Genomic DNA, 27,703 nt, shown 5'->3' on the forward strand with positions numbered 1-27,703 from the left:
TGAGGGGGGAACACAAAAATTGTGAGTTGATAATAAGGGGGCATACCTCTTTCATTTCGGTGGACTCCCGTTCGCAAACTGGATGGACCTTCATTGTGACGTGGAGGCGGCATGAGTGTGCCTCTAACGTAAGGCTGATGTCTTTCTCGATTAGGTCGTGACCCTGCTAGATTTCTTCTGCTTTTGTTTTTTTGGTCTTTCCTAGACTCCAATTGGACCGAGGTCAGACACGTTGAGTAGGTCCGTTGAGATCATCCTCGTCGGCTCTTACCTCGGCACCGTAGGCATTGTGTATCTCATCCCAAGTTGTTGGAGGGTATTTAATGAGTTTGCTTAACAACTTTTTGGTTGTCCACGACCCACTTCTGCTTAGCCCATTCTGGAAAGAGGCCACTTCCATTCCTTCAGATACATTCGGAAGGGTCATTCTTACATGGTTGAATCGGGCGAGGAAGTCCCTGAGTCCTTCGCCGGGTGATTATTTAGTGGCGAATATGTCGTTCAGCGTTGCCTCCGCTTTCTTGGCCACGACATGGGCGATGACGAACTTGTCATCCATTTCCTCGAACATTTCAGTGGAGCGTGCAGGTAATTGCGAGTACCAAGTCATCGCTATATGGTTGTTCCACAAACTAGCCGGCATCCCGCTTTGGTAGGAGTTTTGGGGCGCTCGGTATCTTATGTACCCTTTCTTGATACTCTGTCTGGTCACAGAGTGCTTTGTTATCGTTCTCATCTCCTCCATTTTTCTAAGGATGGCAGCGAGGGCATCATTACCTACATCATTAAAAGAATGAATGATACTTGTCGAGGGAGGCTGGGTGTGTTGCTCATTGGTTGTTGTGACGATGTCGACTGCATACTATTTAGTGTACTCGTTATCCATGCTTCTAGTAGGTTTTCTACCACTGGTGGTGCTTCTTCCGTAGCGGACGTAAAGGATCCCTTTCCATGGGAAGCGGTAACACTGTCATGAAGGGGGTGAATCACTACGCCTGGGTGAGGCGCTTGGTGTCACATTCTCCTCGTCTTCTCCGTGAACTTCATTGACGGTATTTAGGAAATTAGTAGTAAGGCTTGCCACTGCTTTTAGTCTTTCTTCTCCATTTCCTACTATGTTAGATTATGCAAGTAGCTGAATTTTTATTTTGTATTTTGCTATTGGTTTGTTTTTGTAGATCTAGAAAAACTACGATTTTGACTAGAAAATCCCCACACCGCCAAATTGTTTGACCAAAAAGTATAGTATCCTCCATCAAACTAATTAAAAGATAATTGAAGTGAAAGGTGAATCCTAGTCAAGCATAATAATTCTTAGATCTAGGTAAGAGTTTAAGTGATACCGTTTACTTAATGGCCAAAATCGTATATTAAATCATTAAATGCGCACTTTGGAAAATAAATGAAGATTGAATGATAAGCATTAAATATGGGAAGTGACAATAAATGTAAATAGGAAGAACAATTCACCCAAATATCAATTTATGTGGAAAATTATTCCTTCTGACAACGAAATATGGCAGTAAACAAGAAATTGAACAATACTTTCTTGGATCATGTGAGAGGAAAATAAGAATAATCGATAAAATCAATCACTGTAGAAAGGTGAACTTTGTATTTTCTCTCAAGAGTGAACTTCTTACAATAGATTTTCTCAGAATGAATCTCGCGTGCCTCTTTCCTCTCTCTCCTTTTCTATTTATATGGGATGTTCTCTAAAAACCGTAAAAAGTACAACCAAGGGAATATTCAAGATAATATTCCTATCTCTAGTCCGAGTCTACACTAGCTCACTGTTGGGATTCAGTTGACCTTGGCTTGGCCGCCCAAATCGAAACAGTCTTCTCACTCAACGACCTTCCCACGACTGATTTCCTAAGTCACTTTTTTGACCCATATAGTTTTGTCACGATTGGCGTGTGTTAGAGGGAGTGTCAAGAGAATCAGCTCAGGTATGTTAAGGTTATTCCTTCTTTCCTTTTGGCATGATCCATATGATTCAATCGAAACGAGCAAATGTACAACTTTCATTAATAACTCTATTCATAGAAGTACTAGAGGTGCTTATGTTCTTGATTCTCCATGTGTGTTAATATTATATCTTTTGTTCATGGGTCTCAGAAAATACGTAAGTTGATAAAGTTTATTTCATGATATTAATCAAAGGCGTAATAATCTTATGACATACCGAGAAATCTTATTAACACACTCTTTATGCATTGCATTCAGTTATACATCCATATTGACCCATGACAAAATAGAGTTATATACATGTATTTATATGTATATGGGGTATGAGAAAAGGTTATGGCATTATATACGCACCACCACCTATTCAGTTGGTATACGTTGATGACTTTGCCCACAGTGGCCGAGATGATATGATGGGATGCCCTTAGAGGCTTGATGATGTTATGTATGAATATACCTATGCATGGTATGACATTTATACACATGCATGACATTATAAATGTTTCATGATTCATAGAGCTATTCTGACTTACCGGTTGAGTCCTTTACTCTATGTTTCTTTCATGTCTATTGTATGCGGCTTTTCTTGCTTACATACTCGGTACTTTATTTGTGCTGACGTCCATTTTTCCCGGGGATGCTGCGTTTCATGCCCGTAGGTCCCGATAGATAGGTTGAGAGTCTTGCAAGTAGGCTATCAGCTCAACGGAAGGTGTTGGTGTGCTCCATTTGCTTCGGAGTTGCTTATTTGGTTAGTATGATTTGGACATGTATTGATTGGTATGGCAGGGTGGTGTCCCGAACTTTATGGTATTTATCTACTCTTAGAGGCTTGTACAGAGATGTCATGTATATGGATACTTATATGGCCTTGTCGGCCTATGTTTTGAGTATATAAAGGATCATGCTGACCTTATATGCCCATACATCATATGTATAAGTCGGTAGATCATGCTGGGTTATCCTATGTCGAGTATTTCCTCATGCTTTATTCTAGTTATCTCATTACAATCTTTCTGCTTCATTTACCTATGATAGTATGATACGAAAGATACGTTACGTTGGTACTCGATTGAGTAAGGCACCAGATACCCATCGCGGCCCATTGGTTTGGGTCGTGACAAAAGTCATTAGTTAAAAATTAAAGAAAGAGAAGGAAAAGTCTAAAGATTTAACGAAAAAGAGAGAACATGAAAGTATAACGAAAAAAATATTCTAGAAGTGAAATTTTAATGTGTTTTTACGCCTCTTACGCTCTGGAGTAGAGTGAGGTACACTCTTTATGCCACATAGGCTCAGAGGATGTTATTTATTACAACTCAAATAAAGACGGGGGAGGGGGTCATACGACCCTTGCAAAGTAAAATGGTACAACTGATAAAGCGAGACAATTCCGAGGGGGTAATTATTTATTTTACTGGGATAATACATAATTATGCCCCTAAGGATGTCTCATTTTACCAGTTGCACTCCTATACTTTGCGGGGTGGCATATGAACCCCTTGTATATGTTTGAACTGTAAAAATACCACCTTCTATGACTAGCACAATTCTCAACTAAGATAATATATGACATGCACCGATCATATTTTGACACATGCATTTCTTATTTTACACTATATAATTTCTCTTTTATTCATTATTTATTTTATTTTTCTTTGTTTTCCTTCTCTTTCTCTTTTTCTTTTTTCTTTTTATCTTCTCCCTAACCTCTGGGCTCTTTTTTCATTTTCTTTCCAACCCCAACCCATTATAATGATTCAGCCGGTTTTTTTGAGAGTATGAACCCCGAGACCTTATTTATTGTCCCCTCTATTTCATTTTATTTTTACTTGACTTGTCGAGGATGCTCGGTGTCGAGCTCGGGAAAGTTTCTGAGTGGAATGGGACACATAGTCCCTAAGTGTGAAGTTTGAGTTGTAACAGTTGACCGTAGTTTGATTTGTATGAAGACCACTCCAGAATGAAGTTTAATTTGTCCTAATAGATCTGTATGGTGATTTTGGTCTTAGGTGTTTGTTCGGATATTGATTTGGAGGTCCGTAGGTCATTTCGACATTATTTGGCGAAAGTTGGAAAATTGGAATATTTTAGGGAAGTTTGACCGGGAAAGGACTTTTTGATATTTGGGTTGGATTCCGATTCCAAAAGTTAGAGTAGGTCCCAAATGTAGAATTTGACTTGTGTGCAAAATTTAAAGTAAATCGGAAATGAGTTGATAGGTTTCGACATCGTTTGTAGAAGTTGGAATTTCCTTACTTTCAATAGGCTTGAATTTTGGTACGATTCATATTTTTGATGTTGTTTGAGGTAATTTTAGGGCTCGACTAAGTTTGTATAATGTTTTAGGACTTGTTGGTATAATTGATTAAGGTCCCAAGGTCCTCGGGGTTGTTTCTGATGGTTATCTGATAGAGTTTGAAACTTAAAGAATGGCTAAAGTGCATCAGTTCTAGTGCAATTGCACATGCGCAAGTTTGATTGCAGGTGCGAGCTCATAGAAGCATGAGGGAGAGCGTAGAAGCAGGAGTTAAGAAGGTGGCCAGTGGTCGCAGGTGTGAAGTGGAGGTCACAGAAGCGGACTCGCTTCTGCGGTAGGATTGATCGCAGAAGTGGAGAGTAAGGGAACTAAGGTGGTCAGGGTTTCCAAAGAAGCAGATGAGTGGGTGCCGAAGCGCTTTCGCAGATACAAGTTTTGGTGCGTAGGTGCGAAGTCTAGGAAATTTAGTGAGCTCTGTAGATGCGGAGGTTTCATCGCAAAAGCGGTACCACAGAAGCAGATTTAGGACCGCAAAAGCGGAAATTGTTGGGCAGAAAGTTTAAAATCGAGGGTTTACCATTTTCTTCATATTTTGAAATATAGAGCTCCGGTTGAGGCGAGATTTTGGGGTATTTTTAGAGAACAATTTGGGTAAGGATTCTTGAATCATTTTTGATTAAGTTCTACTAATCTATCATTAATTTTTTCATTTAATTAAGGATTTGGGTTGAGAAATTAGGGCAAAAAGGTGTAAATTTCTTAAATTGAATTTGAGATTTTGATCGAGATGTTAGTATCGTATTTTGAGTAATTTTGGTATGGTTGGACTAGCGGTTGAATATATATTCAGATTTTGTGACTTTTACCCAATTTCGAGACGTGGGCCCGGGTCAACTTTTTAGGGCAATTTTCTAATTCTTTGTTAAAGTCATAATTTCAGATTAGTCTCTTTTAGTTATATTTATAGTATGTGATTGCTTTTGGCTAGATTTGGGCCGTTAGGAGTTGGAATATCGAGGGAAAGACATTCTTATTGACTGAGTGAGCTTGGTTTGAGGTAAGTGACTTGTCTAACCTCGTGTGGAGGACCCTTAGGATTTGGTACTATTTTAACAATTTATGATATGCGTGTATACGAGGTGATGAGTGTGCACACAGGCTTAATGTTGAAATTCTGGTCTATGCTAAGTATTTTCGTTTTTATGACTTAATTGAGTTATTCTAGCACGTATAGTCATCATGTTTAGCCAAGTTTCACATGTCCACATGTCTCATCTTTTAGTTGCAATTTGTACAACATGCTTAGTTGAATTACGTACTTCCTTGATTCCGTATTTGTTCTTTCACTGTAGGATTCCCTTCTTGTAATATCTTGGTTTCATTTACTACATGTTGACTTTCATGATTCTTGTTGAGATGATTGTTTGGTTGTGGCATGTGATTTCTTCCGTGCAGAGTGTTATTATCACGATGTTTCTTCCGTGCGGAGTATTATTGGTACAAGGTTTCTTTCGTGTGGAGTGTTATTGGCATGAGGTTTCTTCCTTGCGGAGTGTTATTGGCACGCGGTTTCTTCCATGTAGAGTGTTATTATTTTTCTGTGTTGTTGCTTTCTCATATATTCTTATTGTTTTATTAACCTGCCATTATTTTTATCATTTCGACTTCTGCCTTATTTCTTATATTCCAGTATGCCCTATCCTGACCTCGCCATTACTCTACCGAAGTTTGGCTTGGCACTTAATTACTAGGTACATTTGTGGTGTACTCATACTACGTTTCTGCACATATTTTTGTGCAGACCCAGGTATATCTTATCAGCCTCGATAGTAGAGCGTGCCCGGCTGCTTGGAGACTTTAAGGTATATCTGCCAGCATCCGTAGACCTCGGAGTCCTCCTCTATCCTTATTATGTTGTTTCTCTTTATTCTCTTAGACTCTAATATATAGAGATAATTATTACTTCCTTAGAGCTTATGGCTTGTAACTACTAGGTTTTGAGAGTTTTTCTTACTCTGAGTTGCAAATTTACTTGTACATGTTGAGCGGTAGTTTCTAGTTATATATATATATATATATATATATATATATATATATATATATTGATGTTGAGATTTTAGTTGTTATTTCAGTTCTTTCGCATAATCATTAGGTTTACCTAGTCTTAGAGACTAGGTGACATCACAACATCCTATAGAGGGAAACTTGGGTCGTGACAAGTTGGTATCGGAGCTCTAGGTTCATAGGTGTTTTGAGTCATAAGTAGGTTTAGTAGAGTCTCGTGGATCGGTACAGAGATGTCTGTACTTATCTTTGAGAGGCTACAGGGATGTTAGGAGCACTTCCCTTCTTGATTCCTCGTCGTGCGATTTGAGTCCATTGAAGCTTATGCTTTAATTTTCTTTACAGGCAAATGCACCGCCTACAATACCAGAGGTGGTTGATGGAGGTAGAATGTTAATGCCGGAGTCTGGGATTCCACAAATGATAGATCAAATGCAATTAGTTCACTAGATGACCGGAATGGGGTGTGCACCAATGTTCATACAAGCTTCAAAATGTGTTGAAATGGAGAAGCCCCAACCAGTAGAGGTGGACAACAACACCGCAGCAAAGAAGCTTACTTTCTCAGTTCAACAATCAAATCCTAAAGAAGCAGAGCCGACTCTCACTAAGGTGGTGAAAGGGAACAAATCTCAGTAATAGGGGATGCAATTGGAGTATTATCCCCCAATTTTCAAAGAAGTAGTAAAGGTTGTTCGTCTAAATCAAATTGAGGTGGTGGAGCAAACCTACAAATGGGAGGCAGCACAAATTGGGTATGTATTGGGTGAAAATCCCTCTTTCAAAGATATGCTCAAATTCGTGTATGGTGTATGGAACTTCATAGCAATACCACAAGTATTTCTCCATAATAACGGGTACTTTATATTTAGATTTGAATCTGAAGATGATAAAAACATAATTATTCAGCGAGGACCATATACATATCATAATCGACACATGATATTGAAGCAATGGGTGCCTAAATTTTAGATGAGTAAAGAAATGACATGCAATGTGCTAATTTGGGTCCTATTTCCAGGGTTACCAATTAAATACTAGACGAAGGAGAATTTGGGTCACATAACAAGCTATATAGGGAAACCTAAATGTTCTGATAAACTCAGGGCAGAGGGAGATAGGATTTTCTATTCGTGAATGCTTATTGAAATAGACATATCACAGGAATTACCAGACATAATGCTAATAAAGGAGGCAGATGGCACATACAGGGAACAAGTCCTAGATTATGAATGTAAACCTTCATTCTGTGAAAGATGTTTCCAAATAGGAAAACATGATGCTAAATGTGAGAAAGCTCCTCCAGAAAAGGAAAAAAGATAATATGGAGAAACAATAAAGGCAAAGGAAGTCATACAAGCAGCAGTAGAGAAAGACTCAGTGGAAAGTTAAAACTGTTGTTGAGCAAGAACAAAAGTAGGAAATACAAAATTCAAAGCCAGTGCAACAAGAGCAAGGAAAAGAGCAGGAAGGGCAGAAAGTTGAGCAACTGCAGAAACAACCAGAAGGTCAGATTAATGTAGAGCAAAATGATAAACAAGAAGGGGAATTCCAGCTAAAGCAGAGATTAAAAGGGAAACAGAAGATGACAACTCAAGGACAACTACAATGCAAGGGAGCACTATCTGATACTGAGATGGAGAAAATACTGATGACTAATAGATATAGTTCTCTGAGAAAACAAGAGGAGTACAGCACTGCTAAGGTGACTGAAGGGATTGGTCTCAATGAGGAAAATCCACCATGATAATAAGTGCTTGGAATATAAGAGGGTTGAATAAGCCCTATAAGCAGAAAGAACTCAAGGCCTTTCTGCTGAAGCACAAGATAACTTTACTAGGCTGACTTGAGATAAAGATAAAGCTTAGGAGTGTTAGCAAAGTTAAAGGAATATTTTGTAAAGAATGGCAAGTGTATTCATATGAATGTACTAATCCAATCGGGAGACTATGGCTCTCTTGGAATGAAAGCATGGTACAATTCCAAATTCTTATGGTCACAACACAATTGATTCATTGTCGAGTGAAGGAAAAAGGGTCACAATTCTCATGCTATATTACATTTGTCTATGTAAAGAACAAAATACATGAAAGGAGGGATTTATGGGAACAATTAAGATAGATTGACAATACAATGCATGAGGCTTGGTTGGTAATATGGGATTTAATAGTGTTCTATCGGTTAATGATAAATTAAATGGGCAACCGGTGCATCAAGCTGAATTGGTGGACTATCAAGAATGTATAAAGGGCATTGGATTGGGGAAGTTGAATAGAAAAGGCTATTAGTGGTCATGGTGTAATAAAAGGGATGCAGGGGATAGAATTTATAGCAATATTGATTGGGTGTTTGGAAATTCTTCTTGGTTAATTGAACTACCTGGAATTTTTTATCATTCACCTATTGTTATAAATACTGAAGAGACAAAGAATCACTTACCAATGTCTTTTAGACTTTACAATGTTCTGTTACATCAAAAGGAGTTATAGAGAATATTCATGAGGTATGGTACCAAAAAATCTAGAGGTATGCTGTGTACTCTCTTTGGTTGAAATTGCAAAGATTAAAAGATAGAACAAAATAGATGAACAAGGAGATGACGCACTGGAGAAGAAACTTGGCAATCTGAGAGTGGAACTACAAAATACTCAAAGGAAGCTGGATGATGATCCACTTAATCAACAAACTATAACTAAGGAAAGGGAATTGCTTGTGCAGATTAAAAGATGGAAGGAGTAACTGAACAAGTGCTTAGATAAAGGTCCAGAGCAATGTGGATAAAAGCAGGTGATAGAAACACTAAGTTTTTTCATGCTCAATTAAAGGCTAGACAGTCAAGAAATAGAATTGCATCTATCTATAATGAACAAGAGAATAGAGTGATAGAGCCAAAACAGATTGAACAAGAATTTAAAAGTTTCTTTAAAATGTTATTGGGTACCTCAGTCAAAGAACTTCCCACTATTGATCTTGATACAGCCAGGGATGGACACTGCCTAACAAAGGAGAAATAACAACTGCTCATGGCTCCAGTAATAGAGGAAGACATTGATAAGGCAATGAAGGAGTTACCAAACGACAAGGCACCGGGATAGATGGTTTTCTAGCAGAGTTCTTCAAAACATACTAGCATAAACAAGCAGTTCACGAATTCTTTAACAATGGGAAGTTGCTAAAAAGTGTTAATTGCACAAGAATAACAGTGGTTCCTAATGTTGCTACCCCTATTTTTGTCAAAGAATTTCGATCTATTGCATGTTGTACTACTGTATACAAGATCCTTTCTAAGCTTATCGCAGCAAAATTGAAGTTAGTGGTGGATTCCATTATGGGACCTTCTCAATTAGCATTTATAGAAGGGAGAAAAATACTTGATAATGTTATTATTACCCATGAACTGGTTAAGGGATACACTCAAAAAGGAGTCTCACCAAGATGCTGCATAAAGGTGGATATAAGGAAAGCGTATGACTCAGTTGAATGGTCTTTGTTAAAGATGATATTAATAGAGTCTAGAATGTCTATTAAGTTTGTGATGTTGATAATGGAGTGTGTGACCACTGCCATCTACTCCTTATTATTAAATGGAGGTTTGACAACTAAATTCCAAGGAAAGAAGGGGTTAGACAAGGAGATCCAATGTCTCCTTATCTCTTTGTTTTGATGGAGTATCTGAATAGGGCATTGAAGAGATTAAAGGCTAATCCAGATTTTAACTACCATCCAAGGTGCACCAGAAATAATATTACCCATATATGCTTTGTAGATGATTTGATTCTGTGATGTAGAGCTGATAAGGTTTCTATCAGTTTTTTATTAAACAGATTCAATCATTTTTTGAAGTGTCAGGCCTTAAAGCTAATATGGAGATGAGTGCTCTATATATTGCTGGTGTTACAAGGGAACTCAAAGAAATTATCTTAGAATAGATGCAATTCACATCAGGTGAGCTACCATTTAAATACCTTGGAGTACCATTGTCTTTAAAGAAATTAATTGTTCAACAAAAATGTATGCCATTGATTGAGAAGATCACTGCTCGGATTAACTGCTGGACTACCAAGTTTCTCTCTTATAGTGGAAGGCTCCAGTTTCTAAAGAGTGTGATTTTTGAAATGCAGACATACTGGGCGCAATTGTTTCTATAGCCAAAGAAGATTCTTAAGCTAATAGCCACAACATGCAGAACATTCTTGTGGACAGGAAGTGGTGAGCCATCTAGAAGAGCCTTAATTGCATGGGACATTGTATGTATGCCATTCTTAGCAGGTGGGTTAAATATCCTGGACATTCATATATGGAAAAAGGCTGCCTTGTGCAAACTGTTATGGGCAGTTAGTGCAAAGAAGGATACTCTGCGGATACAATGGATACATAGCTACTACATTAAGAAGCAAAATATCATGAAAATGGATACTCCTAAACAGGCATGTTGGCTTGTTTGGAAGATTTTTGATATCAAAAACTGGTTTATGGAAAAGCATACAAGTACTGATTTTAACAAATACTGTATGCAAGGAAAATTTAGCATTAAGAAGCTATATATTGCTGTGAGACCTCAGTATCAGAAAAGCATGTGGAAGAAAGTACTAACATGATCAGAAGCAATACAAAAACATCAATTCATCCTGTGGTTGGCAGTACATAGAAGATTAGCCACAGTTGATCGATTAAGGAAATGGTGAATAATAGTAGCAGGTAAGTATGTTCTATGTACAAAGCAGGTGGAGGAGTCAATGGAACATATGTGGTTTGTATGTAATTACTCCAGAATAATATGGGCTAGACTGTTACAATGGCTGGACGAAAAACATCAGACAGGTAGCTGGAAGAGGAGATTGAATGGCTAAAAAGAAGAACTGCCAGCAAAGCTCGAGGTGAAATACTAGTATTCCTATTCACAGCAATGGTATACCATGTCTGGGCAGAGAGAAACCAAAGAAGGTTCCAAGGAATGACAATAACTTGCACTCAGAAGGTTAAAGATATTACATTGGAGTTAAATCTCAAGGGGTAGAGTGAAGCAAAGTTGCACAGAAAGCTGGAAAGATTGAAGAATTTTCCTAGTTAATATGAGTCAAATGTAAATTGAATAGGAAATGTGTTACCTGGCTACTTAGAAAGTTTTTATATGTGGTCTAGTTCTAGAGTCCAAGTGAACTACTAGATGTAAATACTTATACTTGGTTAAATAAATTTTTGACAGTTTAACCAAAAAAAGGAGAAGAAATTAAAAGAAAAATGACGGGAAGGAGGACTATTTGAATGGATTATCATTTCCATGGAGGTTGTCGGTCACGACCCAAAACCAATCGTCATGATAACGCCTATCGTGGAACTAGGCAAGCCACTACTCAACCATCTCAACACAGTAAAAGCTTTGAAAATATAGATGGAAGCAATTAATATTTAAGAAAAACCTTTTTGAAAAAGAAATAAATCCGCAATACAATACAATCTATCCTAAAACCGGGATGTCATCGAGTACATGAGCATCTATACCAGAATACAGATAAAGATAATGAAGGAGATTCAAGACCTGTGAACGCCATGTAGCTACCTGGATAGTCTCCAAGATCCTGACTCCTCGATCAACAACTGCTGTGACCAAGAGCACCTGGATATGCACACAAGGTTCAGGGTGTAGCATGAGTACCATTAACTCAATAAGTAATAAATCCAACCTTTGGACTGAAAGGTAGTGATGAACTCAACCTGCACAGTTCAAAATAAAAATAATAGTGTAGAAATGTAGGCATGCTTTCAAGTTGAATAGATAGCTCAAAAGAGTAAAATATATCAAATCTCAATGATATCAAGAATATAACTCCTCTACTTCTACATGCCAATGCACATGTTGTATGTGATGCACCATACTGGCAGCCTCATGTGCTCACACTCTCAAATGCTCAATTACTTGGTACTGTATATGGACCATATGAAGATCCATCTCAAAATATATACATCACTGACAATTAGTAACCCAGTACCGAGTAGGGCCAATCCAGCCCGTGGAGAAGATCCATCTCCGGGTGTATAATGCTTCGGACAAGATTCATGTTCAGGGAAGATCCAACCCTCAATAATATCAATTTCACTCACTAGGGGTGAGTGTAGACTCCGGAGGGGCTCCTTCAGCCCAAGCGCTATCATGAATAAGTATAACTGTTGTGGCGTGCAACCTGATCCTATAAATGTCACTCATAATCAGGATCTTGGACTCACTCAGTCATCAGTGTCTCCAGTCTCACTCACGGGCTCACAAATGTCATGAAACTAGCCCGAACATGATTTTATGATGTATCAAAAAATAAGAACAGAGAATGATATATGATATAAAATTAATGAGCATGACTGAGTACGAAATATCAACGAGATCAGTAAGTCAACAAAAAGAAATGACCATTATGGGTCCCAACAGTATTAGCATATAGCTTAAACATGATCTCTAACATGATTGATAGCTCAGTTATTTTTTCCCATGGTGAAAACATGGATATCAACAAGATAAGACCACTATACAGTGCCATGGAATCGACCAGGTCCTAATTCTCACGGTGCACGCCCGCATGCCCATCACTTGGCATGTGCGTCACCTCAATACCAATGACATAACAGGTAATTCGGGGTTTCGAACCCTATGAATCAAGTTTGAAAGTGTTACCTACCTTAATCTAGGCAAAACTCGCTACAACAAGTCGTTGCCTCTCAAATCGGTCTCCAAATGTTCCGAATCTAGCCACAAGTTGTACAATACAATCAATATAGGCTAAAGGAATCAATTCCACAAGAAAAATATGAATTTATAAGCAAAAATCCGAAATTGCCCAAAAGCCGGCCCCCAGGCCCACGTCTCAAAATCCAACAAAAGTCACAAAATCCGAAAGTCCACTGACTCACGAAACCATCCATACAATTTTTATCAAAATCCAACACCAAATCGTCACATAAAACCTCTAAATCCACTTTCCAAATCCCTGGCCTCAAACCTCCAAATTTCACCTCAAAACCACACTATCTAGGTGGGAAAAAATATTGGGGAAACAAGATTATTGATGAAAAACTAGTACAAGGAGCTTACCTCAAGAATCCCCTCGAAACTCCTCTACAAAATCGCCTAAGAATGAGTTCAAAATGTTTAAATGAAGCCAAAATCGCGAACCCTCATTTTAAAACATTCTGCCCAGGCTTTTCGCACCAGCGTCCATGTTTTCGAACATGCGGAACCACTTTTGCGGTAAATTATCCGCATCTACGGAAGCCACTTACGTTTACCAAGTCCGTATCAGTGATCCAGGTTCTGCACATGCGGAGGCGCTTTTACGGAAACAATCCCCTACATCAACTCCGCATCTGTGGAGCCTCACTCGCACTTGCACGCTCGCAAATGTGGTTAATCTGTCGCACCTGCGCCCTTCTCAAGCCAGCACAGCTCTGCTCCTACGATAGAAAGCTCCCTTCTACAAGCTCGTACCTACGACGAGACTTCTGCAGGTATTATTACACCAGCTGAGTCCAAGCTTCACCAGTTCCTCAAATCAAACACGATGTCCGTTAACTACCCGAAATTAGTCTGAGACCCTGAGACCTCAACTAAACATACCAACAAGTCCTACAACACGATACGAACTTAGTCGAACCCACAAATCACCTCAAACTACATCAAAACACTATTTGCACATGGATTCAAGCCTAATGAACTTTGAAATTTCGAAATTATACAAACGACGCCAAAACCTATCAAATCACGTCCGATAAACCTCAAAGTTTGAACACAAGTCACAAATGACCCCATGAACCTACTCCAACTTCTGAAAATCCAATCCGACCCTGATAACAAATAGTCCACACTCGGTCAAACATTCCAAAATTCCAAATTTTGCTATTTCAAGCCTAATACTACTATAGACCTTCAAATAATAATCCAGACACACTCCTAAGCCCAGAATCACCGAACGAAGCTAACATAACAATCAAAATTCAAATTCGAGGTTGCTTACACCAAAGTCAACATCCGGTCAACTTTTCCAACTTAAGCTTTCAATTAAAAGACTAAGTGTCTCAATTCACTCTGAAATCTCTTCGGACCCGAACCAACTAATCCAGTAAGTCATATAGCATGGAAACTGGAATACCATGCAGACGAATAATCTCCCGGATATAAATCTCCGCCAATCGCTCCGAAGAATAGGTAGTACACATAGGGATGAAGTTCGCGGACTTGGTCAGCCGATCCATAATCACCCAAATGGCATCGAACTTCCTCAAAGTCCGTGGGAGCCCAACTACAAAGTCTATGGTGATCCGCTCCCACTTCCACTCCAGAATCTCTATCAGCTGGAGCAACCCACCCGGTCTCTGGTGCTCATACTTCACCTACTAATAATTGAGGCACCGAGCTACAAACCCATCTATGTCTTTCTTTATCCACCTCCACTAATAGTGTTGTCTCAAATCCTGGTACATCTTCGCGGAACCCAGATGAATGGAATACCGCGAGCTATGGGCCTCCTCTGAAATCAACTCCTGAAGCCCATCAACATTAGGTACACTAATCCGACCCTGCATCCTTAATACCCCGTCATCACCAATGGTCACATCTCTGGCATCACCATGATGAACCTTGTCCTTGAGGACAAGTAAATGAGGGTCATCATACTAACGCACCCTGATACGATCAAATAAGGAAGACCGAGAAACCATGCAAGCTAGAACCTGACTGGGCTCCGAAAGATCCAATCTCACAAACTGGATGGCTAAGGCCTGAACATCCATCGCCATAGGCCTCTTCGCTACTGGTAAATAAGTCAAACTACCCAAACTCTCTGCCCGGTGACTCAAGACATCGGCTACCACATTGGCCTTGCCTAGGTGATACAAAATAGTGATATCATAGTCCTTCAGCAACTCTAACCACCTCCTCTGGCGCAAATTAAGATCCTTTTGCTTAAACAGGTGCTGCACGCTCCGATTATTAGTATAAATCTCACAAGGAACACCGTAAAAATAATGGCGCCATATCTTCAGGGCGTGAACAATGGCAGCTAACTCTAGATCATGGACAGGGTAATTCTTCTCTTGTACCTTCAACTGTCTGGACGCGTAGGAAATTACCCTACCGTCCTGCATCAACACCGCTCCAAAGCCAATTCTCGAGGCATCATAATAGACCGTATAAGACCCCGAACCTATAGGCAATATCAAAATTGGGGCTATAGTCAAAGCTGTCTTGAGCTTTTGAAAGCTCGCCTCACACTCTTCCGTCCACTAGAATGGAGCATCCTTCTTGGTCAACCTGGTCATAGTGGCTGCAATCGATGAAAACTCCTCCACAAAACTACGGTAGTAACCTGCCAAGCCAAGAAAACTGCGAATCTCTATAGCTGAGGATGGTCTGGGCTAACTCTGCACTGCTTCCACTTTCTTCGGATCCACCTGAATACCCTCACTCGACACCACGTGGCCTAAGAATGCCATGGATTCCAACCAAAACTCACATTTTGAGAACTTAGCATATAACTTCTTTTCTCTCAATGTCACTGTCCTCAGGTGCTCCTCATGATCTTCCCGAGTCCGGGAGTATACCAGAATATCATCAATAAAGACAATGACGAATGAGTCAAGATATGGCCGGAACACACTGTGCATCAATTGCATAAAAGTTGTTGGGGCATTGGTCAGCTCAAATGACATAACAAGGAACTCGCGTTGACTATATTGAGTCCTAAAAGTAGTCTTCAGGATATCTGGCTCCCGAATCTTCAACTGATGGTACGCTTAACGCAAGTCAATCTTGGAAAACACTCGTGCACCTTGTAGCTCGTCAAACAAATCATCAATACGAGGCAAAGGATAACGATTCTTCACTGTAACTTTATTCAACTGGCAATAATCAATGCACATACACATAGAACCATCCTTCTTCTTCACAAATAAGACAGGAGCACCCCAAGGTGATACACTAGGACTAATTAAACCCTTATCAAGCAATTCCTATAACTGGTCTTTCAACTCCGTCAACTCAGGAGGGGCCATACGATACAGAGGAATAGAAATGGGTTGAGTGACCGTCAATAGATTAATGCCAAAATCAATATCTCTATCAAGTGGCATGCCCGAAAGATTAGCTGGAAACACATTAGGAAAATCCCTACTACTAGGACAGAATCAAGTGAAGGGGTATCCATACTAATATCTCTCACATAAGCTAGATACGTGTCACACCCCTTCTCAACCATACTCTAAGCCTTAAGGAAAGAAATAACTCTATTTGGAGTATGATCTAAAGCACCCCTCCACTCAACACGCGGTACACCTGGCATATCCAGCGTCATGGTTTTGGCATGACAATCAAGAGTAGCATAATGGGGCAACAACCAGTCCATGCCCAAGATAATATCAAAATTTACCATGCTAAGCAACAATAAATCGGCTCTGGTCCCAAAACCACTAAGAGCAACCAAACATGACTGATAAACGCAGTCCACAACAAGAGAATCTCCTACAGGAGTAGAAACATAAATGGGGGAACTCAAAGAATCCCGAGATACACCCAAATGCAGAGCAAAATAAGAAGACACATAAGAATAAGTGGATCCTGGATCGAATAGAACCGATGCATCTCTGTGACAAACTAGTAAAATACATGTGATGATAGAATTGGAGGAAACAACCTTGATACGAGCAGGAAGGGCATAGTATCGGGCATGGCCTCCTCCTCTAGCGCGACCTCTACCTCCCCGACCTCACCCTCTAGCTAGTTGGGCAGGTGTGGTAGCAACTAGAGCTGTAACCATAGCTTGAGAACTTTGCAAGGTACGCTGTGGCTGAGAAGTTTATGGAAGTACACTCCTCCCAAGTCTAGGGCAATCCCTCACCACATGGCGTGTGTCACCAAACTCAAAACAAGCTCTGTGAGGACGTCGCAGTTGTGACTGGCTCGAGCCAGGTCTGCTAGACTAACCTCTGAAAGCACCCGGTGCAGGAGGCTCACTAGATACTGGAGGTGCATAATAAGGCTATTGAGGCCTAAGAGGAGCTCGAATACCACTGGCTGCTAGTTGAGCCGAATAAACGGGGCGACTCATATAACCCCTACCATGATGACCTACAGTTGGGGCACGGGCACCAAAATAATGGCCTGACTCTCGAGACCTCTTGGCCTCCCTCTCCTCTCTCTCCCTAGCATGCATACCCTCAATCCTCTTAGCAATGATCACTACCTACTAATAAGAAATATCCATCTCCAACTCATAAGTCATGCTAGACCTGATGTTGGGAATAAGCTCTCAATAAACTGGCAAACCCTCTCGCGAATAGTAGAAACCAAGGCTGGGGCATGTCTAGCCAAGCTAGTGTAACAGACAGCATACTCTGAGACAGTCATAGCACCCTAGCGCAAATGCTCAAACTTTGCACGCCATGCGTCCCTAAGGCTCTGAGGAACAAACTCTTAGGAACATATCTGAAAACTGGGTCCAAGTCAGTGAAGCAGCCTCATCCAGACAATCTAACTCATAGGTACGCCACCACACATAGGTGCCTCCTCGAAGCTGAAAGGCAGTGAAAGAAACCCCACTCAATCCTGATATACCCATAGTGCGAAGGATACGGTGACACTCCTCTAAAAATCCCAAGGCATCATCTGATGCTAACCCACTGAATATAGAAGGATCATACTTCTTGAAGCTGTTGCTCATCCTCTGAAGCCGCTACCCTATCCTCGAGCTGACCTGGGACTATAGGCTGTACAGGAATAATCTCTAGGACCTGATCAACATGCACTCGCTTCTTAGGAGTGCGGGCGGCAGGAGTCTGTGCTCCTCCCCTGACATGAGATGTGGCTGCAGCAAAGGGAAGCAACCCTGCCTGAGCCAGAGTGGTGTAGATGCTCATGAACTACTCAAGAGTTTCCTGAAGAGCTGGAATAGTAGTAGCAATAGGCGTATTAGGTGCCTGGACTCCGGCTGGAACTGCTGGTGGTACCTCGGTGGCAGCTCGCGCGGGTGCTCTGGCTGCACCACATGCACGTCCTCGGCCTCTACTCCGGCTCCAGCCTCTGACGGCTGCAGTAGGGGGCGCGGGTGCCTGATCATCTCTGGTAGCATGTGTCCTCACCATCTGTGAGAGAATAGAAGACATAAGTTTAGAATTGTGATGTAAGAATCTCGTACGACAGGGAAATCAAATGAAGTGGAATTTTCCTAACAGTTACATAGCCGCTCACAGATAAGTATAGACGTCTCCGTACCGATCCACGAGATTCTAATAAACCGGCTTGTGATTCATGACTCCTATGAACCTAGAGCTCTGATACCAACTTGTCACGACCCCGGTTCGCCCTCTGTGAACCATCATGATGGTACCTAGTCTCTACAACTAGGTAAGCCTAACAATGCGGAATATAAACAACAATTGCAGAATAAATAATTAAAACCGAAATAGTGAAATAAAATAGTGTTTAAAATGCCGCTCGGTATACACAAAACCAACTCTCAAAACTAATAACATTTTCCAAAATCCGGAATCTCATGATCACAAGCCGCTGAATGTCCACAAGCATCTAACTCCAAAATATCTAATAATGAAACGAAAGTACAGAAGGGCTAATACAAAAAGGTAGAGTAGAAAGGGACTCTTCGGTCTACGGACGCGACAGATATACCTCGGAGTCTCTACAAGCGCCTCATCTCAAGCGTGATAAGTCTGAGTAGAGTTACCTGGATCTGCACAACAATAACATGCACAGAAATAGCATGAGTACACCACAACGGTACTCAGTAAGTGCCAAGCCTAACCTCAGCCGGATAGTGACGAGGAAGGTCAGGCCCTACTGAGATTAAATGAAACATAAGGTATAAAAGAATAAGATAAAAACAGTATAGTTGGAAGCTAGCAGTAATAACTAATACAGAGTATTAAAGATAACAACAACTAAAACAATGACAAAAATAATCACAAGGAATGCCACTCTTCACAAAGATAATAACCGGGGATCTCTCAGTATCCCGAGGATCTCTTACTATCCTCAATATATGCCAGGGATCTCTTGGTATCCCGAGGATCTCTTGGTATCCTCAATATAGGTGTTGTGGATCTCTTGGTATCACGCACTTCCGTTCAAATCCAAAAAACATATAGGAGATCTCTCGGGATGGCGTCCCGTAATCCCAAAGTAAAACACATAGAAATAACACAAGAATACTCAATTAAACTCAACTTCATACCAAGGTAAAATTGGAAATTCTAACCTAGCATGTTTCACATAATACAAATAAGGCAGTTTAAGCAAATAAAGCAATTAAGTCAACTAGACATATTTCTCTAAGCTAACAACAGTTATTAAATTCCAAGTAGTCTACACATGAAAGGTAAAATACAATTAAAGCAACTTCAGTGAAAATAGGATTTTCAACAATTAGCACAAGTACACACTCGTCACCTCACGTACAAGGTATTTCATTTATCACAATACCGATCCTAAGGGGAATGTCCCCCACACAAGGTTAGGCAAGCCACTTACCTCGAACCTGCTCAAAGTCAACCCGAAACCACGTTCTTGCCAAGCGTATTCGACTCCAAATGGCCCAAATTTATTCAATTCAATTGCATAATATAAATAACACTTCAAGTAACTGATTCTACAAATAAATTTTAAGCTAATACGCGAAATTAGGTAAAATAACCAAAATGCCCCTCGAGCCCACGTCTCGGAATCGGGTAAAATTTATATTTTCAGAATCCTCATCCTCCCACGAGTTCAGGAACACCAAAATTATCCAAATCCAAGGTCAAATTCCCAATCAAAATTCAAATTCTAGGTCTAAGAACTTTCTTCCAATTGTTTTTCCCAAATTTTCACTTCCAAACCGAAATTAAATGACAAAACTAATAATAGATTAATGGAATACGACAAGAAATGGTGAATGAATTGTTACCCACTGATTTCCTCTTCAAATTCCTCCCAAAATCGCCCTCTCCTGAGCTCCAAATCAATTTTTCAACTTTTGAAACTAAACACTCGAATTTCCTATTTTCTGCCCAGCAATTCCGCTTCTGCGATCAAGGGACCACACATGCGGTCCCGCTTCTGCGGAAGAACGACTGCACCTATGAAAACTCATTAAATCCTCAAGTCCGCACCTGCGACCTGCTTACCGCATCTGCGGTCACTCAGGTGCGTGAACTCATCCGCACCTGCGGCTTCTTGCCTTTCCTCATCTAGCCGCTTCTGCGGCATAATTCCGCACCTGCGGCCTCTCAACGACATATGCGGTTATGACATCTGCCCAAAGAACTTCAGCTGCAACTCCAAATTTCCAACTTCTCATTAACCACCCGAAATCATCCCGAGGCCCCCGGGACCTCAACCAAAGGCATGAACAAGTCCTTTACCACGATTCAAACATATAAAAATCTCCACAACAAATCAAACAACATCGAATCAACCAGTTAGCATCAGATTCAAGCTTAAGAACTTCAAAATCTCTTAAAATATGCTTTCGATCAAAAAGTTTACCAAACCTCGTCTGAATGACCTGAAATTTCACACATATGTCACGTTCAACATTACGGAGCTACTACAACTTCTGGAATCCCATTCCGACCCTTAGATCAAAATCTCACTATCAAACCGGAACTTCCAAAAACTCAACTTTCGGCATTTCAAGCCTAAATTAGCTACGGACCTCCAAAAGACAATCCGAACACGCCCCTAAGACCGAAATCACCCAACGGAGCTAACGGAACTAACATAATTCCATTCCGAGGTCATCTTTACACTATTCCGACTACAGTCAAATTTTCAAAACTTAGGCTCTCATTTAGGGACTAAGTGTCCCAAAACTCTCTGAAACTCCAAATAAACCCTCCTGGAAACTCACAATAGCAGAAACAAATACGAGGAAAGCAGTTAATAGGAGATCAGGGCGTTAATTCTTAAAATGACCGGTCGGGTCGTTACATATGACTAGAACAATTCTCAACTAAGATAACATATGACATGCACCGACCGTATTTCGACATGTGCATTTCTTATTTTACACTATATGATTTCTCTTTTAGTCATTATTTATTTTATTTTTCTTAGTTTTTCTTCTCTTTCTCTTTTTTTCCCTTTATCTTCTTCCCAACCTCTGCGCTCTTGTTTCATTTTCTTTCCAACCCCAACCTTTTCCCCCTGCACTTCTATAATCCTTCTAACTTCTTATTCTTCGTGAGGTTAAAGCAGATGTAATAAATATCCCAACATCAAACTTATCAAAATTAAAGAATAAAAAATTATAAGAAATTAAATTCACCTTTAATTAATCACAAGAAACATGAAATGAAGGAAAACATGTCAAACCAACATCAAATTTATCACAATGTTGAGAAGAAATTAAAAGGAAAATAACGGAAAAGATGACTATTTGAATGTGTAATCATTTCCATGGAGGTTCTTTGTTAAAGTTGTTGGATCATTGCTGCAAATAAGCCAAATTCTTTAAGATCTTAGGGATATTAGTTAATCAAATGGTTTGTCTTTTCTGTAATCTAGATGGTGGAGAAATGACAGATGGATTCTCTGGCATGGAAAAAAAAGAAAAGATAATTTGTGAAAAAATGGCCGATGTGTTAAAAATTTAGTTATGTTAATTGTATTGAAAAGATATTATGACTCTAATGTATTTTTAAAAAAGCTATTGAAATTTCTCTTATTGCGCTTCTTTTATTGGGTAATGGCTTCCTTAGTAAAAGTTTGAAGAAAGAGAAGAAAAGACTAAAGGTTAAAAAAAAAAAAGAGAACAGAAAAATATAACCAAAAAAAAGGTACACTCTTTATGCCACATAGGCTCAGAGGATGTTATTTATTACAGCTCAAAAAAGACGGGGGAGGGGGTCATTGGACCTTCGCAAAGTAAAATGATGCAACTGATAAAGTGAGACAATTTTAAGAGGGTAATTATTTATTTTCTGGGATAATACATCTAAATAGGAATTACAATTTGAAGAACTATTACAAAGTCACAACTCAACTAAGAACACACAATAACTCGATGTTTAGAAGCAATCTGTAGGAAAAGAAACCTAAAAATTGGTTTGATGCGGTACGGTTCGATCGGCATAGTCGATCTTTTAATAATCATTGACACCCCTAATGGAAGGTGGTATTTTTTACAGTTCAAACAACGACAATGGGATCATATACCACCCCACGAAGTATAAGAGTGCAACTGATAAAATGTGATTGCTTCTAAACAAGCTAAATAGGAATTACAATTTGAAGAACTATTACAAAGTCACAACTCAACTAAGAACACACAATAACTCGATGTTGGAAATGATCCGTAATTGCTTTGTTCTTTGTTCTTGAGGCACTTGAAACTCGCTAGCTGAATAGTCATGTGAGTGAGCTTAAGAGAGATCTCTAAGTGTTCAAGTGTAGTATTTTACCTCCCTTGAATGCATATATACATGTGTGACATCACTTACAATGGTGTAAGCAAGGTAGATAAAAGTCTTCCCTAGAAAGTTAACCACATCACTGTTCAAGCACTGTAGAAAGTGCAAGTAGCAACTTTCCAACTAGAAAGTTGACTTCGTACAGTCTCCTTGAGAATTGGTAGGGACCTGGTCCCTCAGTTGTTCCTTCCACTCTGAAGAGTTGAATTATATTTCCACGTTGAATCCCAAATTAGAATCTTGTGATCTTGAGGTCTTCTAAATGTGTAACATGTTCCTTATCTGGTTCTGAATAGTAAGTTTGTTAGATCATCAAAACATAAAGTGAAGTACTTATAATCAAAGTACTTGTAACCTATGAATTTTCCTCTTTTTGATGATGACAAACTTATAATTGCAAATCCTAGAAGGAGCCACATAGGAACCACATTGTGAGCCAGAAAGACCTTAAGTTCCCCCTGAAGCTTGCATTCCCCCTTAGTCAATACCTGAACTTTTGTGAGTTCCCCCTGAATGAGTTTCCCCTGAATTAGTATTTTGTTTTTAGATTATTATTCATTCATGTTCACATTCATTCATGCATTCATACTCTGTATAATTCAATTAAATCTTCCCCCTTTTGGCATCATAAAAAGAACAGAACATGTTAGCACCATAAAGAAGTCTAACATAGGTAACTCATTGCACTTATGTGCTCACAACATGAAAAAAACATAAACAAAAGAGTAGCAGCATATATAGCAAAAAGGAAATCACTTTCATTAACCAGAATTGGACTTTTACAGGCGGGAGCAGAATTATTGTTTTCATCTACAATCTAGAACAAACAAAAACAATTGCCAGAAATAACAAAACATCACCAAAAACAACTTAAGAAGACAGACACTAGAAACTGGACACTAAGGGACATTCTTTAAGGGACATTCGAGGAATAGGGCTTGGAAGAGGAAGCAAGAGTTTGGAGGACAAGATCCATGCGAGCATTCGCTGACATTTTCTCATTGAGCAGTCTTTCTTTTAAGTCCTCCACCTGTTTCCTTAGTTCAGCATTCTCCTTTGTTAGGTGTGCAACCTCTGCATTGTGATAACCACTAGAACCAGGTACCTCTTGCAACTGGCTGAGCTAAATCTCAAGAATCACGTTCCTAGCCTTCAACTTCCGAATCTCCTATGTGGCACTATTCTGAGCATTTATCAGTAGAGAGATTGTGGAAGTACTTCTAACTCCTTCTACTTTATCAATACACTCACACTCCTCCAGAGTAGTTTTTTAAAATAATTGCTTTTTGGTGCCCATTTTGGCCTGTCCCAGAGGTACTTTGAAAAACTCAAAGACCTTTGTGAGAAGGAACCCATAAGGTAGTCTAGGATTCCCATCTTTAAGGTTCTCTACCTTTTGCATATACCCAACATTATGGCAGGCAAATTGATCGTGGAGAAATTATCCAAGGTTTCCATAAGGAATAGGTTAGCTTTGGATGCAATAGATCTTCTTTCAGTGTAGGGAAGCAATATTTTGTTAAGCATCTCAAAGAGCAGTTGATAAACTAGAAGGAGTGCCTTCTTATGCACTTGTTACCCATGTTGTACTGCCTTGTACTTGACAATGGCATTTCTAATGTTTGGTGTGCAGGCTCCTGGAATAGATGATTCTCCTTCAATAGGAACACCCAGAATTGACCGCAATAAGGCAGAGTCCATCAGTATGTCCACCCCATTTACCAACACACATATTTGATCACCATCTACTGTGAAGAGGCTGGTGTCGAACTCCACACCTCGTCCTCAAACACTATAGGAGCCTCACTTGTAAACAAATTGGTTCACTATTGAGAATCACAAATATCCACTAATCGTGTCATCCCAGCACTCTCTAGAATTTTAGAGGCAAATGTGCGGCACCACAGTACTTTCTGATTCCCCAACTTCTTTTTCTCAAACCTCAGAGTTGCACTCACTTTTTCTTTTCTTGACGGAACCAGGTTCCTCATCATCATCATCATCCCTCTTTCTTTTTACTGACTTGCCAATAGACTTTTCCTTCTCCACGGACTTGTTCTGTCTATGTTCACCAGATTTTTCCACTTTTTTCTCATCAGACTTGTCAACACGCTCCTTCACTGTCTTGTCACCAGAATATTTTACCAACTTTTCATTGGAACCAGCAACAACACTTTTGGATGAACTCTTATCACCCTTAGAGGTGTGCCTTTCGGATTGAGAGAGAGAGTGTGTGCTTCTTCCTTGATGGCTTGCAGGTCAGGGAACTAGGTTCCTCTTTGGTTTCCTCATCCACATCCACTATAGGAACATCCTCTACTTGTACATCTTTTCCATCTTTAACCAACCTTCTCCTTCTCCGGCTCTTTTTACTCTTCTTGAGGGAAAACTCTAGAGCCTCTTTTTGCTACAATCGTGTAGTAAGTTGCTTAGGAGGTGTCTTTGAAGTTACCACTATCTTAGTCCTAGCCCTTATCATACCCCTTTTTCTTGCGAAATTAGGTTTCGACATTGACAACTCTTTAAAGGAAGGGTTTTAAAAGACACCGTCACCACCAAATAGATAAAGGTGAGATACGACACCTATTTTGCAGATAACTCTATTTAACCAGTTTGCATCACCAAAGATCAGGTAAGGACTCGAAATTACCTCGAAGAGAAGGTGTTAGGAATTTGTACGAGGTCCACAACTATGGTTCCCGACCGAACTCAATTATATGAATTAGTCTATATGATCAAAGATAAGGAAATAAAGGGATCTGGGGGGTTCATTATTAAACATAAATAATTGATGAAAGACAAGGTGGGGGGGATCCTAAATTTTTAGCCTAAAGAATTACCCCGTGCAATATAAATAATAGTTTGTAACTCACTCAATATGAGGTGTTACTCATATTATTTAGCAGGCATGACTATCATCTTCTACTACCCGATAACTATCTTTAAGTTGTTACCTAAAGCGCACTAGTTGATTCTAAACTGTACCGTATGCGTGCACTACCCGTCCCATACCTATGGTCCAAAAGGCGTTTAGACCTCTATTTTTGGGATGGTTCTAAACTTAACTTATGTTACTCAAAATAATAAAACTAGGCGACATACAAAAAAACAAGTTGGACTTTCATGTAAAAGCAAATAAGGGCTCAAGTTAGCCTCCATACTTAGGCAGCAAATGCACGCAACAAATTAGGCGTTTGACAATTCCAACAGTTAAGATTGTTAGGTCCTATAGGCATGATCTCTAGGTGATTCTGGATTTTAATCATACTGGCAGTTATGCAAAGTAATTCCTAAGTGACTGTATAGTTGCCCACTGATTAGAAGTACAAGCGGTTAAACCTATCGGCATGTTATCTAGGTGATTTACTCAGTGTCAGGTAGTGACAAGCAACGTGAGATAGTCAGGATTACTCAGTTGTTCCTATAGGCATGCTTTCTAATGGCGTTCAATGAGGCAATGTTTTAAAGCCTAATTTTAGTGCGTGACACGAATGGTGATCACCCTATAGACATGATTACTAACCTTGATGATTAAAATTGGTTTTAGTTCCTATAGGCATGCATACTAAATGGTCAAGTATGATACTAGCATATCAATCAATTAAGAACCATATAGGCATGATTTCTAAAGAGGCAGATTTGAATATACTGCAATGCAAATTGAACTTTGGTTATTTTCTAATCATGTAAATCAAAGTAGGCGGGATATTCATATTTGAGCCAAAGTAAACCCCTATAGGCAGGTTACCTAACATATAAAGCAGAATGTGTTTTAATAAATAAACACCTATAAGCAGGTTATCTAATACAATAGCAAAATCAGAAAAGTAAACACATATAGGCAGAATTTCTACCCGTTCTCATGCAAATGTTAAAAAATAAACTAGCTTTCCCAATTCATGCCCCAATTGTTATTACAAATTACAATATAATGAATGAATTACAATGTATATAAACTATAGGAAGCCTGCGGCAGGCCCAAATACACCTGGACAAACCAGGTCTTCAACTCACAGCATCTCTGAAGATAAGTATACATAACCCAAATCTCTAGTGTGTCAGAAATCCCAAGTGCTTCAAGGACCCAAGGCAGTGCTCACACTAGAGAAACTGATCAGAAATGGTTCAAGGAAGACTGGAGACCCAAATCCTAGTAGGTTGGAGTTCTCAAGGGTCTCACATGGACCCCGAGCAGTGCTCACACTAGAAAGGTCAAGGACAAAACCTAAATAGCCTTGGCTTTCAACCGGCTAGAATGAGGATCCAGAATAGCATAGGTAACAAATGAAAGGGAGTGGACAATGGTTAAGGGACATAATTTGAAAAGAGGTACGTAGTTTCGGAAAAGCAGACATATCAATGCTTAAAAAATATAGGACAGTGGATCACAAGACCAACAGTACTTAGAAACAGGTCCATCACTTAGCCAAACAATACATAAGCAGGATCATATTGAAAAAGTTAGAGATAAACCAGTTTGTGGGATTTACAGAGTCACACATGTGCATAATACCAAATAAGTTGAAGCCTCAGAGGTCTAATTTATGCTAAGTATATACCCCAGTATGAAAATAAAGTCGTGTTAACTCACCCATGAAACAAAATAACATTTAGACATGTTATGAAAAACACAAATTCAATAAATACCTAGAGTCAGATAATTACTGAAGGAATATGGAATCAAATGAGCCAAAGACATGCTGAAAGACAGGTTACCAGGGAAGCAAGTCACAAATTGTTAAAAATGTGAAACATCCATTTGTAGAATTGAAAGTGGAATAGGAAAACAGACTCAGGTTGATCTGTGAATGTAGACATTCAAGTATTGCCTACTAGACTAATATGAAATCAAAGATTCAATGCAAGTGAAATTAATAAACTTGCATATGAGAGCAATCCAGAAATGCATTAGCTAAACAAACTTATGAGGGTTTAGATTATTCAAGTAGGTGTGAACAAACCAGA

Source organism: Nicotiana tabacum, chromosome 7 (assembly GCF_000715075.1).
Source record: "Nicotiana tabacum cultivar K326 chromosome 7, ASM71507v2, whole genome shotgun sequence".
Lineage (NCBI taxonomy): Eukaryota > Viridiplantae > Streptophyta > Magnoliopsida > Solanales > Solanaceae > Nicotiana > Nicotiana tabacum.